At 37.3% G+C, this 14,703-nt stretch overlaps 1 pseudogene; it reads right to left on the reverse strand.

Annotated features, from left to right (window-relative positions):
- Positions 1-12,709: 12,709 nt before the first annotated feature.
- Positions 12,710-14,025, reverse strand: LOC102890509 (annotated as a pseudogene).
- Positions 14,026-14,703: the final 678 nt, after the last annotated feature.

The raw sequence follows: 14,703 nt of genomic DNA on the forward strand, positions 1-14,703 counted from the left end.
GCTGCAGCTCAAAAAGCATTAGGATCATAAAGAGAGAAACAATTACTGAACTGTTTTCCAAAATTCAGGTTTGTGTGCCTGGTGTGCTGGTAAACCAAATACTGAGACATCAGTACTTTGAGATAAAGGTTTACTTGATTTGACCAAAGCAAGAGGATAGGTGAGCAAGTTCTCTCAAATATGTCTTCCTCAAAAAGCAAAAGTAGGGACCTTTTATGTGGCTAGGGAGTAAGAGAGGAGGAGTTTCATGGGGAAGGTCTGTGTTTCTTCAGTCACAGATAACATTTTGTGCAACCAGATTTTTGAGCAGGAGCAGCAGGTCACAGCTTTCTTAAATGCATTTATTCCTTCTGTAAAACAAACTTATAAATTCTCCCGTGACCCTGGAGTTCTTTCTTCCTCATTGACAAAGACAGTACATCTACAACACAAAATTATATTGTGAGAACAAGGAGTGCTGGATTGAGGAACCAGGATTCTGCAAGATATCTCATAATAGTGCACCAGTGCCATCATCTTCAAAGCAGAAAGCAGAAACTAGACATATTGAGACTATTGCCATTGATTAAGCTACATTATTTTGTGCTTAACTAGCTATATTTTTCTATTATCTCAAGCAAATTGTACTCTTAAACACTTCTGGAAACTTGCTTTACAAGCAGGTCTTCAGAATGTAACACACTTTCTTAATTTTTGACTTTAAGCTCCATGACAACCAGAGCAATTGAAGCATTTAGTTAAAGCCTATACCTATATCTCTGGATTCTAGGATTTAATACCTAACCATGTTTGCTGTTAACTGTTGGTTTCAGAACTAAATTGTTTTGCTTCAGGGCAAGGGCTGGAGTGGCTTTTCCACACAAACAGACTGTCTTGGCTCATGCTGTGAACTTAAAAAAAAATCTTTAAAAGGTTCAAAAACCCCTCGAAAAGCAGCATTTGGCCTTTCTGTACCCTGAAACTATTACTACAGGGTTTCCCAAACCCCCGGGCCATTGACTAGTACAAGTCTGTAGCCTTTTAGGAACCAGGCCACACAGCAGGACATGAGCGTCCGGTGAGTGAGCAAAGCTTCATCTATATTTGCATCCACTCCCCAACACTAGCATCACCACCTCAACTCCACCTCAGATCATCAGGCATCAGACTCTCATAGGAACATCGGTCCCTGGTGCCGAAAAGGTTGGGGACCACTGTTTTGTTAAGCAGTATCAAGGCCAGCACTAGTGGCAGCTGGCCTCAGTTCACAGATCAGCCTCATCCAGGTGCATCCAAGCCCAGCACAGGTGGCAACATCTTCAGATCACTTTGTAGCTCCTAGCAGATGGCTCCAAGTCAGGCACAGGTAGTGAATAAACTTGGCCTGCACCAAACCCAGTCTCAGGAGGCCCCAGAACCAACACACTTGGTTCAGACCACACAAGAGCATCACCCAATTATCTCCATGAATGATACACTCAGCAGGCACCAGAAACCTCCTAAAGTGAATCTCATTCTATTGGGTCAGTCTCTGCACACAGCTTATCTGCTGTAGTCACAGCCAGTCCTCAACAACCGGTCAGCATGAGGGTAAATCCCTCCCACTGACATGCCAACATCATTCAAGGTTCAACTACAACAGGAGGGTACACATGACCCACACAAAGGACATGCCTAGAGCATCCAGCTCAGGTGACCAGGGAGACTGTGCCATTGAGCCCCACAAAACACTTACTACATAAAGCCACTCTCCCAAGTCCAGGATACATAGCAGATCTACCTAACACAAAAAACAAACACATGGTGGCAGACAAAATGAGGAGACAAAGAAACATGTCCCAAATGACAGAATAGGACAGAACTCCAGAAAAAGAACTAAATGAAAAGGAGACAAACAATCTACTAGATGCAGAGTTCAAAACTTTGATTATAAGGATGCTCAAAGAACTTAGGGAAGAGTAAATGAAATAAGTGAGAAATTTAAAAAATATGAGAAAGATATAAATGGAGTTAGAAAAGATAAAAAAAGAACCAGTCAGAAATAAAGAATACAATAACTGAGATAAAGAATACATTAGAGGGAATCTAGATTCGAAGAAGCAAAGGATCGAATCAGCGATTTGGAAGATAAGGTAGCAGAGAACACCCAATCAGAACAACAACAAGAAAAAAGAATAAAAAAAATGAGGATAAGTTAAGGGGTCTCTGGGACAATATAAAATGTTCCAATAATCGCATCATAGGAGTACGAGAAGAAGAGAAAAAGCAAGGAATTGAAAACCTATCTGAAGAAATAATAACAGGAAAATTCCCTTACCTGGCAAAGGAAATAGACGTTTAGGCCCAGGAAGCCCAGAGAGTCCCAAGCAAGTAAAATCCAAAGGTTAAAGACAAAAAGAGAATCCTAAAAGCAGCAAGAGAAAAGCAGTTAGTTACCTACAAAGGAGCTCCCATAAGACTGTCAGCTGATTTCTCAACAGAAACTTTGCAGGTCAGAAAGGATTGGCACAAAATATTCAAAGTGATGAAAAGCAAGGACCACAACCAAGATTACTCTACCCAACAAGGCTATCATTTACAATTGAAAGACAGATAAACAGCTTCCCAGAGTAAAAGCTGAAAGAGTTCATCAACGCTAAACCAGTATAGCAAGAATTGTTGAAGGGACTTCTTTAAAAAGAAAGAAAGAAATAAAAAATATGAATAATAAGATAGTAGTAACTACATACTATCAATAATTACTTTAAGTGTAAATGGATTAAATGCTCCAATCCAAATACATAGGATGGCTGAATGTATAAGAAAATAAGACCTTTACATATGCTGCCTACAAGAGACCCAATTCAGATCAAAAGACACACAGAGATTGAAAGTAAAGGGATGGAAAAGATATTTTATGAAAATGGAAGCAAACCAAAAGGTGGGATAGCAATACTTATACTAGATAAAATAGACTTTAAAACAAAGGCTGTAATAAGGGACAAAACATTACAGAATGATGAAAGAATCAATCCAACAAGAGGATCTCACCACAGTAAACACATATGCGCCGAACATAGGAGTACCTAAATATATAAAGCAAATATTGACTGACATAAAAGGAGAGATGGATATTAATACAATTATAGTAAGAGACTTTACCATCCCATTGACACCAATGGACAAATCTTCCAGACAGAAAATCAACAAGGAAACAGCTGCCTTAAATAACACACTAGACCAGATGGATTTAATCGATATTTTCAGAGCTTTACACCCAAAGCAGCAATATACATTCTTCTCAAGTGCACATGGAATACTTTCAAGGATAGACCACATGTTAGGCCACAAAACAAGCCTCAAAAATTAAGAAGATTGAAGTCATATCAAGCATCTTCTCTGATCACAATCGTATGGAACTAGAAACTAATTACAAGAAGAAAACTGAAAAACATATAAACACATGAAGGCTAAATAGCATGCAACTAAACAATGAATAGGTTAATAACAAGATAAGGAAATAAATCAAATGATACCTTGAGACAAATGAAATGAAAACACAATGACTGCAAATCTACGGGTCAGAGTGAAAGCAACCCTAAAAGGGCAATTCATAGCAATACAGGGCTACCTCAAGAAACAAGAAAAATCTCAAATACTCAATCTATTCGTGTACCTAAAAGAACTACCAAAAGAAGAAGAAACAAAGCCCAAAGTGAGTAGAAGGAAAGAAATGATGATCAGATTTCAAATGAATAAAATTTAGTCTAAAATTACAATACAAAAGATCAATGAAACTAAGCTTTTTCTTTGAAAAGATAAACAAAATCAATAAACTATTAACCAGACTCATCAAGAAAAAAAGAGAGGACATAAATTAATATAATCAGAAATAAAAGTGAATTAACAACTGATATCATGAAATACAAAGGATTATAAAGAAATGCTAGAAAAAAGATTGCCAGCAAATTGGACAACCTGGCAGAAATAGATAAATTCCTAAAAACATACAATCTTCCAAGATTGAATCGAGAAGAAACAGAAAATCTGAACAGACTGATAACTGCTAACAAAATTGAATCAGTAATCACTTCCAACAAACGAAAGTCCAGGACCAGATGGCTTCATAGGTGAATTTTACCAAACATTAACAGAAGAATCAACCTATTGTTCTCAAACTATTCCAAAAAATTGACAGGAGGAAAGGCTCTCAAGCTCATTTTACAAGGCCAGCAATACCCTGATTCCAAAACCAGAGAAAGATAGTACAAAAAAATTATAGGCCAATATCCCTGATGAACATAGATGCAAAAATCCTCAACAAAATATTAGCCAACCAATTTCAGCAATACATTAAAAATATCATACACATGATCAAATGGGTTTCATTCCTAGGATGCAAGATTGGTTCAATGTCCAGAAATCATTTAATGTGATATACCACATCAACAAAATGAAAGATAAAAATCATACAATCATATCGATAGATGCAGAAAAAGCATTTGACGAAATCCAGCATCTATGATAAAAACTCCCAGCAAAGTAGAAATAGAGGGAACATACCTTAACAACATGAAGGCCATATATACAAACCCACATATTATACTCAATGGTGAAAAGCTAAAAGCATTTTTTCCTTAAGATCAGGAAGAAGACAAGGATGTGCACTTTCACCACTTCTATTCAATGTGGTATTGGAAGTCCTAGCCACAGCAATCAAACAAGAAAAAAAAAATAACAGGCATTTGAACAGAAAAGGAAGAAATAAAATTGTCATTATTTGCAGATGACTTGATATTATATAGAGAGAACCCTAAAGACTCTATCAAAAAACTGTTAGAACTGATAAATGAATTCAGTAAAGTAGCAAGATACAAAATTAATATTCAGAAGTCAGTTGCATTTTAATCACCAATAACAAATTGTCACAAAGAATAATTTTAAAATAATCCCATTTACAATTACATCAAAAAAATTAAATGCCTAGGAATAAATTTAACCAATGAGATAAAAGAATTATACTTGGAAAATATAAGACATTGAAGAAAGAAATTAAAGAAGATACAAAAAAATAGAAGCATATACTGGGCTCATTGATAGGAATAATTAACATTGTTTAACTGTCTATATTACCCACAACAATCTACAGATTTAGTGCAATCCCTATCAAAATACCTTGGCATTTTTCACAGAACTAGAACAAATAGTCCTAAAATTGATATTGAACCAAAAAAGACCCTGAATAGCCAAGAAACCTTGAGAAAGAAGAACAAAGTTGGAGGTATCAGGCTACCTGATGTCAAACTATAATACAAGACTCTAGTAGTCAAAACAGCGTGCTCCTGGCATAAAAACAGACTGTAGATCAATGGAATGTAACAGAGAGCACCAAAATAAAACCATGCCTATATGGTAAATTAATTTATGACAAAGGAGGCAAGAATATACAATGGGGTAAAGACAGTTTGTTCAATTAATGGTGTTGGAAAAACTGGACAGACAGATGCAAAGAATGAAACTGAAACACTTTTTATTAACATATAAAAGAAAAAACTCAAAATGGGTTAAAGATTTAAATGTATGACCCGAAACCTTAAAACTCCTAGAAAGAAACAGACAGTAAAGTCTTTGACATGGCTCTTAGTCATATTTTTGGGGATATGTCTCTTCAGATAAGAGAAATAAAAGGAAAAATAAATAAATAGGACTACATCAAACTAAAGAGTTTTCTTTTCACAGCAACGGAAATCATCAACAAAGTCATCCTACTGAATGGGAGAAGATAGTCCCCAATGATATACTCACTAAGAGGTTAATATTCAAAATGTATAAAGATCTTGTGCAACTTCACAACAACAACAAAAAATCCTATTTAAAAAATGGTAGAGAATATGAATAGACATTTCTCCAAAGAAGACATACTGATGGCCAATAGACATATGAAAAAATGCTCGATGTCACTAATCATCAGAGAAATGCAAATTAAACCACAATGAGATATCACTTCACACCTGTCAGAATGGCTATTATCAAGAAGTTAATAAATGAGTGTTGGTGAGGGTGTGGAGAAAATGGAACCCTCATGCACTGCTGGTGGGATTGTAAGTTGGTGCAGCCACTATGGAAAACAGTATGAAGTTTCCACAAAAATTAAAAATAGAACTGCCTATGACCCAGCAATTGCACTTCTATATATTTATCAAAAGAGACCCAAAACAATAATTTGAAAAGACATATGAACCCCTATGTTCATTGCAGCATCATTTACAATAGCCAAGATATGGAAGCAACCTAAGTGTCAACAGATGACATAGATGAATGGATAAACAAGATGTGGTGTGTATACACAATGTAATATTACTCAGCCATAAAAAAGAAAAAAATGAAATCTTGCTTCTTGTGACAAGATGGAAGTATTATGCTAAGTGAAATAAGTCAGACAGAAAATGACAAATACCATATGATTTTAATTACATGTGGAATCTAAAAAACAAAACAAAAGAACAAACAAAGCAGAAACAAACTCATAGATACAGAGAACATTTTGATGGTTGCAGGTGGGATGGGGATTGGGCAATGGGCAAAAAAAGAGGATTAAGATGTACAAATCACCAGTTATAAAAACAGTCATGGTGATATAAAGTACAACATAGGAAATATAGTCAATAATATTGTAATAACTATGTATGGTGTCAGATGGGTACTTGAATTATTGAGGTGATCACTTCCACATGGAAAGAGACCTCCAAGAATTTGAAAAAGACTGTTGAGAGCCCAGGATTCTATCACATAATATGGAGACTTTTGTGTGAGAAAAGATATAAAAACGAGTATTAATCAAAAACTAACTTGATCTTTAAAAATTCTCAGTGTGTGGGCCATAGATAGTAATGAGAACCATGAACTGAGGAGTATAATTAACAAAAACACCAAGTCAAATCAAAACACCTTGGAATTATTAGCTGAATTTTCGGGATGAACTACTGTCTGTAAGAATAGTTAGTATCAACTATATCATTTTATTTGTTAGATATATTCTTCATACTTAAATAATCTTATTCAAGAGATTGACCCAGTTAGTCAACTAGATGCTTTTTGTGGTAACTCCTCTGGCTATCTCGCCAGGACTCAATATTAGTCATAATCATGAGTCATGCCAAGCTGGTAGTGGAGTATCAGAGGATAGTAGCCTAGATCCCTTTGGCTCAGATGACCTGGAGTCCTTCCTCACTGATTCTCAAAGCTTGGGGCAACAGTTTGGCATCAGCACCTGAACCCTAACCACCGCCAAGGAATGAAAACTAAAGCTCTCTCTTAAGCTGTGGGTTTCCATTTTTGGTCACCATGTCTTCTTCTTTTTGTTTTTTAAGTAAAATTTTCCCTGACTATAAAGGAAATACACGCTCATTATATAAAATCTGGAAAAAAGAAGAGACAGAAAAAAAACCCACTATTAACTTTGCCTCCCAAAGACAACATTGATGTCACTTTCATTCGCCTGCCTTCCCAATGTGTCTTTTCTACAATAAAATTATATCTGGGGATTTGAGAGTTTGCTTTAATTTCAAGTCCTTCTTTGCTTTCGGAAAAGTTACCAATAAAGAAAATTGATGATAATGATTTTATAGTGTTAACATTACTGAAATAGACTGAGAATGTCTTCCTGAGGAATGATAGCGGATATTTTTTTATTTTAATTCCATTCACAAGTAACTTCCTGTTTACTCATTGCTCCTCTAAACTGCTGTTTGGAGAAATCAATTCCAATCATAGACAGAGCCAATAAATCTACCTCAATTTAAATATCCCTTTATTTGTTCTTTAAGGAAAAGTTTAACATTCATTACTCATTAAACATCTGAAATATAAGTTTATATTTTTAATTTGAGCTGGTTTGTTATGAGTTACAAAATGGCTTAAGGGTTATTGCTTTTGAAAAAGTAAGATAACTACTTAAAAGGCATTATTCAAATAAATATTATATGCAAGCAAAGGTATTAAAACTATGAGACTGAGTCATTAAGAGATTCTTTAGAATTCTGATCTTAAAAGGAAACTAACTGCTAAATTCACAAAGGTATATAAAGTTTGCTTTCTTTTAAACATTTCTCCAAAAAATTTAAGATTTAAGAATTAAAAATTAAGAATTTCTCTAAGAATTTATATACATACAAAATTATATGAGGAAGGGAAAAAATGGTGTAGATGGTAGAGGCTCTGTTCATCCCTCTGACGACCAAATCAAAGTTGACGGAAAAAAGGAGCAGCAGCAAGGAAAAATCTCCTGGGATCTATATGAACAAGCCATACAAATAGAGAGAAATAGAAGAAATCACCTTGCAACGGCAGAAGGTAGGATGGAGCGAGGACACAGGGCTGCCTGTTCTCGAGAGGCTGAGTGAGATGGAGGCTGCAGCAGCCACAGATGCCTCTTAAAGGGGCCGTGTCCATGAGCGGATTATTGGCGATGACGGACCTATTCGCTCTGAGCACCAGTGCCTGTTTGGCTGTGTGCAGGAGGCACCAGGGACTTACAGGGAGACATTGTCAGAGTGAGGGCCAAGGCGTGATTTGCTCTGTACAGAAGTGCTGGCAGTATTGTTCCCCATTGAGCCCTCCCCAGTACCAGTGCGAGGACACAGCGTCATCATAGCCTTGACATCATCAAGCTGGATTACAGAGGTCGCTCAGCCCAGAGGATCCCCTAAAACCTCACCTCTCCCAACTTGTGGCCCCACCCAAGCCACATCCAGGTATATCCTCAGCAAGTTAGGTGTGCCTTGTTGAGCAGCACCTAGACTCACACTGGAGGCAGCTGGTCTCAGTTTCTGGTGTGGCCTTTTGAGGCCACTATAAGCACGGCATCTGTGGATTGCTTACTGAATCTTAATAGGTGGCCCTGTAGGGGTAGAGACTTGGGCTAAGTTTGGCCAGAAGCTGAATCCCTCTCAGGACTGTGCCACTGGACACCTACTTCACAAATCCACACTAATATGACCGGGAGACTTAGAAGCTTTGCTTAGTACATAGAAACAGACACAGAAAGGCAGCCAAAGTGTGAAGACAAAGCCAAAACCACATGAGAGAAAAGAACAGAGATCCAGATATAATAGAGTCAAGTAATAATTCAGTGAGAACTTCAACAAAGAGACAAAAAACATAAAAATGGAAATGGAAATTATAAAAGGGAACCAGTCTGAAATGAAAAACACATTATCTGAGATGAGAAATATATTAAAGGGAATTAACAATGGAATAAACAAAGTGAATAAAGAAAAAGATCAAATGCCCTATCTATAGGACGGGAAAGCCGAAGACACGCAAGCAGAATGGCAAGAGACAAGATGCCAAGACTATAAAAATAATTTAAGGAACATATGGGACACTATTAAGGGTCCAAATATCCATCTGATCGGCGTAACTGAAGAAAATCAAGATGATGAACAGCTGTTTGAAGAGATAATGATGGAAAACTTCCCTATCCTGGTGAAGAAAATGGACATAAAACCCCAGGAACCTCAGAGAATTCCAAAAAACAGGGATCCAAAGAGGTCCACACCAGGACACATCATAATTAAAATGCCAAAGGTTAAATACAAAGAAAGAATATTAAAAGCAGCAAGAGAAAAACAGAGAGTTACCTACAAGGGAATACCCATAAGACTGGCAGCTGATTTCTCAAAAGAAACTATGCAGGACAGAAGGGCTTGGCACAAAATATTTGACGTGAGAAAGACCCAGGATCTACAACCAAGGATACTTTATCCAGCAAAGCTATCATTTAGAGTTGAAGGACAGATAAAGAGCTTCCTAGAAAAAAAAATAAACTAAAGGAATTTATCAATACCAAGCCAGAATTACAGGAAATGTTGGAGGGTCTTCTTTAAGAAGAAAAACATGTATCAAAAACAAGAATAAAGAATGGTTACAACTACATTCCTATCAATAAATACCTCAAATGGAAAAGGATTAAGTGCTTCAACTAAATGACAGAGTGGATGAATGGAAAGGAAAACAAGAATTTATATATAAATTCTTTATATATAACTTCTAAATTCTTTATATATAACTTTTAAAATGTTGCCTATAACAGACTCACTTCCGATTAAAAGACACACACAGACTAAAAGGAAAGGGATGGAAAAAGACATTGCTTTGATGGACCTAAAAAGTATTTAAGTCAGACAGAGAAAGATAAACACTATATGATTTCATTTATATGCAGAATCTAAGGAATAAAAAGGACAAACTAATCAAAAACAGACTCACAAATATAGTAGACAATTTGGTGACGAACAGAAGGGTGGGGGGTTGGGGGGATGAGAGAATGGGGTGACGGGTTAAAGAAGTACAAATTAGTAGCTGTTGGATGGTCACTCAGATGGGGAGCTTGGCATAGGGAATGCAGTTAGCATTAATATGTTGGCTAGGTGGAGGGTCAGGAGATGGAGAGAGCAATTGGAGGAACTGTTTTACGAACTATATAAATATCTAACCAATGTACTGTATACTTGAAACTAATTAAAATAAATAACATTTTAAAAGTTATATATAAAGAATTTATATATAAATGTATGTATTATGACATAAATATATATAAGTATATACTATATAATAATTATGATTACAAACACAGTCCTAAATCTATGATATTAATAAAGTCACTTTAAAGTATATGCCCTGAGTCCTTTGCCCTCAGAACTCTAAAGACATTTTACAGTCCTATGAATGCTTTTGAAATAACCCCAATCAATACTTTATTTTTTCTAAGAAACAAATAGAACCCTGAGTACACTTTTTCTTCCCGCTAAGATAAATGCAGCAGAAGATATATGTGGAAACATACTTTTCTGTAAATTCTGAATAAAGCCCAAATGCTTGAACATCAACATATGTTTATTCTGGGTATTAAATAGTTATTAATTTTAAAAATTAGCCTGAGACTTAATGGAATTTAGTAGGAATACAGCTCTTGATGAGTCCAGAGCCTTTTCTCAGAGACATTGCAATTGCCACTTCTTAACTAAAGGATATTTGCCAGATGCTAATGACAGGAGTATCCTGGCCCACTGTGTAAGACTAATTGCACAAATGGTAAATTGTAGCAACAGAAGCACTATCTCTGTGCCTAGAGCCGGCAGTCCTCTCTGTTTTCAGTTGGTAATGTTTCCATTGGCAGTATCTGGAGGAGATTTTTTTTCATTTGTTTCATTTTCCTTTTATCTTTGTGGTATATTTAGATATTACTTGTATATATTGAGAATTCTTAGGAAAATAATGGATATATAAATATATATAAAGTACCCATAATTTCTTACATATATCACTTATGAATATGTAGATATGGATGCAGGTATTGATTGTATATATGAATCTGTGTGTGTACATGTCTTCCCAAGACAGTGCCGGAAACACACTGATAAGTTTTCATTCTTTGAAGTTCCCTTTTCCAAATTCTAAACTGACCATCCTTTTCTGTCTACATTTTTTTCCTTCTAATGCTACAGCCATTTTTTTTTAACATTAGCTAAAGCTCTATTAGAATTTTAATCCCAGCTAATTCAAAATCTTTCTTCCCTCCCTTCCCCCGCTCCTTTCTTCCTTTCACAGGTTATTGAGAACTTTATGCCAAGTGTTCACTAGGCCCTGAAGATACAGTGTTGAATAGAACGGACCTGGTTTGCATCCTCACAGTTAAGAATGCTCTTTAAGGTTATTTCTTCAAATAATGTATTGTGTTGGTTTGGGTCCTCTGAGAGGCAGACGCATAGACAGATTTATGTGCAGGAGATACATAGGGGGAAATGCCTGGAGGGTAAAGGGAAGAGGAAGCATGAGCAGGTAGGGAGCCATAGACAGTAATGCAGGTCTGACACCACCTGTGAAAGGCATTAAAGAAAGAAGCGGGATTGGGCTGGAAGATTTTCACACCACAGCACAGCACTGAGTAAAATCTTGACCAAGGCAATAAGGAGCTCTAGCAAGGAGCCTGTTAGAAGAGACCAATTTATTGGGTAGGAATGGCCTGGCTCTAGTACTCCTGCCTTGCTTAGCCATTGGCAAGGAGAAACTTGATTAGAGGTAGCCTTGGCATGTATCTTTCAGCAGCTGGAGACACTAGCCAATGACAGTCCTTATAGCAGGTTCTCTCTTAAAGGGAGATCTATATGGTGTACTCTATGTCTGCCATATGGGTGGATTTTAGGATTTAAGCCTCAAAGCCAACTTTATTTTCAAGTTATTGGTATAGGTGGGAGTGGGAAAACATTTTACTGCTGCCCCCATATACAGACTGTAGATATCAAGAATTTAATTTTGCAACACTCAAACCAGTACATATCTGTGTGCTTCCCAGTTTCATCAGAGAGATCACTATGTTTGATGGGCAAAGTACTGGAAGTCCTACTTTATTCGTAGTGTATATAAAGGACTGTTTGAAATGATGCAGGTTTTTTTTTTCTCATTAAACTTTGTTTTAAAGGAGTTTCAAAATGCTGTGACAGATTTTTGGTCAAGTTGTTTCCATTAAAAAGTACTAATTTTAAAAACTAATAACTTAAAAACTGCCACACACACATAAAACCAAATGGTCCACAAAACATTTTCCTCTCCTTCTGAAGATTTTACGATGCATTGTGACCATGAACCAGTCTTTTACTATTAAACTTAAATGGCCAATGGAGACAAACAGTTCTGAGACCGTTCTTTCACCACTGATTAAGGCTGGGGTGGCAGGTGTTGGGGATAATATTCATTCAGCCTTCTGAGCTTTCTGAGCAGACTTCATGACCTAGCCAGCTCCAGCTGCCTTCTTGTCCACTGCTTCGAAGACACCCACAGCAACTGTCTGTCTCATGTTACGAACAGCAAAATGGCCCAGAGGAGGATAGCCAGAGAAGCTCTCAACACACATGGGCTTGCCAAGAACCATATTAACAATGGCAGCATCACCATATTTCAAAAACTTTGGGCCATCTTCTAGCTTTTTCCCAGAATGACGATCCATCTCCTTCAGTTCAGCAAACTTGCAAGCTATGTGAGCTGTATGACAATCCAGCACGGGTGCATATTCGGCACTGATTTGGCCTGGGTGGTTCAGGGTAATCACCTGAGCTGTAAAGCCAGCTGTTTCCACTGGTGGGTCATTTTTGCTGTCGCCAGACGCATCAGCATGACGAACATCTTTGACAGACACATTCTTGACATTGAAGCCCACATTGTCCCCAGGAAGAGCTTCACTCAAAGCTTCATGGGGCATTTCAACAGACTTTACTTCAGTTGTAACATTGACTGAAGCAAAGGGACAGTACCAATTTTGTGGACATCCTGGAGTGGCAGATGCAAAGGCTTGTCAGTTGGATGGGTTGGTAGCAGGATACAATCCAGAGCTTCAAGCAGTGTGGTTCCACTTGCCATCTTTACAGGTGACTTTCCATCCCTTGAACCAAGGCATATTAGCACTTGGCTCCAGCATGTTGTCACCATTCCATCCAGAAGTTGGCACAAATGCTACTGTGTCAGGGTTGTAGCCAATTTTCTTAATGTAGGTGCTGACTTCCTCAACGATTTCCTCATATCTCTTCTGGCTGTAAGGCTGCTTAGTGGAATCTATCTTGTTAACCAACAATTAGCTCTTTCACATCCAGTGTATGAACCAGAAGGGATTGTTCACAGGTCTGACCATTCTTGGAGATACCTGCTTCAAATTCACTGACACCAGCAGCAACAATCAGGACAGCACAGTTATCCTGTGATGTGCCTGTAATCATGTTTTTGATAAAGTCTCCGGGTCCTAGGGCATCAATGATGGTCACATAATACTTGCTGGTCTCGAATTTCCAAAGGGAGATATCAGTGGTGATACCACACTCATGTTCAGCTTTTAATTTATCCAAGACCCAGGCTTAGTTGAAGGAGCCCTTCCCCATCTCAGCAGCCTCCTTCTCAAATTTTTCTATGGTTCTTTTGTCAATCCCACCACATCATCAGACGACCAGTTGTGGTAGACCTGCTGGAATCTATGTGTCCAATGACAACAATGTTGATGTGAGTCTTTTCCTTTCCCATTTTGGCTTAGATATAGCATTGGTTTTCATGACGCTTGTGTTCTGGCAGCAAACCCATTGTGAAAAAGAAAGCTGAAATGATGCATTTCTTAAGGCCCCTAAGGCTTCAAATTCTTTTTCTCACTCTTGTTCCACAATGGACACCTACCAGCAGTCAGGTATAGAATTACATACACAGCAGGCATCTTGCATCACCTACCTTTTCCAGATTGGCTCATGTTGCAATCTAGGAATGGGCCTACAAATCTAGGACATTTTTGGATTGCATTTCCCCTTCTCTTAAAATAAAATCAAAAACACATCACTAATGGCAATAATAGATTTGTAGCAGAGGAAAAGAAAGACCAAGCAAGAGAAATGAATTTAAAAAGAAAAACCATAAAACCATGTGATTATGTGCAGAACAATTATGACCCAACTGTACTTCGATTGGACACTTTTCCAGATTACCCTCTCATCAGATAGCTCTAGTGGGTCTGAAAATTTAGGCAGCCCAAAGTATTTTGACCAACATACCAGAAAAATAACTCTCCACCTTCAAAATTATCACAACCAAGAAAATTTTGAAATACCAAAATTAGCAGTCAGCTGAATTCTTCAGGGTAAAATAAACAACCGAATCAGTAAGCGACCAGGTGGGTAGTACTTCAGATAAAGATTGATGGTTAAACTTTTTCTG

The sequence above is a fragment of the Pteropus alecto genome, unplaced genomic scaffold, assembly GCF_000325575.1.
Source record: "Pteropus alecto unplaced genomic scaffold, ASM32557v1 scaffold75, whole genome shotgun sequence".
Lineage (NCBI taxonomy): Eukaryota > Metazoa > Chordata > Mammalia > Chiroptera > Pteropodidae > Pteropus > Pteropus alecto.